This window comes from Mandrillus leucophaeus, unplaced genomic scaffold, assembly GCF_000951045.1.
Source record: "Mandrillus leucophaeus isolate KB7577 unplaced genomic scaffold, Mleu.le_1.0 Scaffold35, whole genome shotgun sequence".
NCBI classification, from domain to species: Eukaryota; Metazoa; Chordata; class Mammalia; order Primates; family Cercopithecidae; genus Mandrillus; species Mandrillus leucophaeus.
In genome coordinates this window covers 2,213,968-2,215,912 of record NW_012103698.1, presented here as the reverse complement: position 1 = coordinate 2,215,912, position 1,945 = coordinate 2,213,968, and the positions used below count along the sequence as shown (strand labels likewise).

The 1,945-nt window shown below is 46.9% G+C and overlaps 1 protein-coding gene across 1 annotated transcript in view; it reads right to left on the bottom strand.

The window, feature by feature from the left end:
• Nucleotides 1-1,945, bottom strand: part of RPAP1 (RNA polymerase II associated protein 1) — a 36,765-nt gene that overhangs the window by 22,880 nt on the left and 11,940 nt on the right. The window lies entirely within an intron of this gene.

Sequence of the window (1,945 nt, the reverse complement as noted above, 5' to 3'; positions counted from 1 at the left end):
CCTCCTGGGTTCAAGTGATTCTCCTGCCTCAGCCTCCCGAGTAGCTGGGACTACAGGCACATGCCACCACACCCAGCTAACTTTTGAATTTTTAGTAGAGACAGGGTTTTACTATGCTGGCCAGGATAGTCTCAATCTCTTGATCTTTTGATCTGCCCACCTCGGCCTCCCAAAGTGCTGGGATTACAGGCGTGAGCCTCCGTACCTGGCTGTAATTTATTATATCTTTATTTTTTGTAGAGATGGAGTATCACGATGTTGCCCAAGCTGGTCTTGAACTCCTGGCCTCAAGTGATCCTCTAACCTCAACCTCCCAAAGTGCTGGGATTACAATGCAAGGCACCATTCTGAGCCCTAACATGTATTATACTCTATAGAGGTGCTAGTATACAGAGGGTAACAAGATTGACTGAGTACCTGGTATTTTGGTGAACAAACACTAGCAAGGAGGTATAGCATAGTATAGTATCACAGAGTAGAAGAGACTATAGATATACTGGAGTATAGCTATAATAAAGCATAGTGTATACTATACCGGGATAGTACAGTTATACATAGCACAGTGGTTAAAAGCAGGGCCTCGGCCGGGCACGGTGGCTTATGCCTGTAATAGCATCACTTCAGGAGGCCAAGGCAGATGGGTCGCTTGAGGTCAGGAGTTCAAAACCAGTCTGGCCAATATGGTGAAACCTGTCTCTACTAAAAATACCAAAAAATTAGCTGGGTGTGGTGGTGCACATCTGTAATACCAGCTACTCAGGAGACTGAAGCAGGAGAATTGCTTGAACTCAGGAGGCAGAGGTTGCAGTGAGCTGAGATCGTGCCACTGCACTCCAGCCTGGGCAACAGAGGGAGACTCCATCTCAAAACAACAACAACAACAACAACAAACACAGGGCCTATGAGACCAGATAGACCTGGGTTTAAATCCTATGCACCTTATCAGCTATGTGACCTGGGTAAAATTTCTTTGAAATTTTAGGCCTCAGTTTTTTTTCGTAAGTAAAATGGGGTTAATACCACTTACCTCAAAGGACAAGTTTAAGGACAGAACAGAATAACATGTTAAAGGCCAGGCACGGTGGCTGATGCCTGTAATCCCAGCACTTTGGGAGGCTTGGGTGGGTGAATCACTTGACACCAGGAGTTTGAAACTATCCTGGCCAACATGGTGAGACCCCATCTCTACTAAAAATAAAAAAATTAGCCGAGCATGGTGATACACACCTCTAATCCTAGCTGTTGAAAAGGCTGAGGCACAAGAATCACTTGAACCTGAGAGGCAGAGGTTGCAGTGAGCTGAGATAGTGCCACTGCACTCCAGCCTGGGTGACAGAGTGAGACTCTGAAAAAAAAAAAAACAACAAAAACCAGCCTGTGCAATATAGTGAGACCTCATCTCTACAAAAACCTTAAAAAAAATTAGCTGGGGGCCAGGCATGGTGGCTCTCGCCTGTAATCCCAACACTTTGGGAGGCACTTTGATCCACCTGAGGTCAAGAGTTCGAGACCAGCCTGGCCAACACAGGGAAACCCCGTCTCTATTAAAAATACAAAAAATTAGTCAGGCATGGTGGTGGTCGCCTGTAATCCCAGCTACTTCGGAGGCTGAGACAGGAGAATCGCTTGAACCTGGGAGGCAGAGGTTGCAATGAACAGAGATTGTGCCATTGCACTCCAGCCTGGGTAAGAAGAGCTAAAATCTGTCTAAAAAAAAAAAGGCTGGGCACAGTGGCACACGTCTGTAATCCCAGCACTTTGGGAGGCCAAGGCGAGTGGGTCACCTGAGGTCAGGAGTTCGACACCAGCCTGGCCAACATGGTGAAACCCCGTCTCTACTAAAAATACAAAAATTAGTTGGGCGTGGTGGTGGGTGCCTGTAATCCCAGATACTCAGGATGCTGAGGCAGGAGAATCACTTGAACCCAGGAGGCAGAGGTTGCAG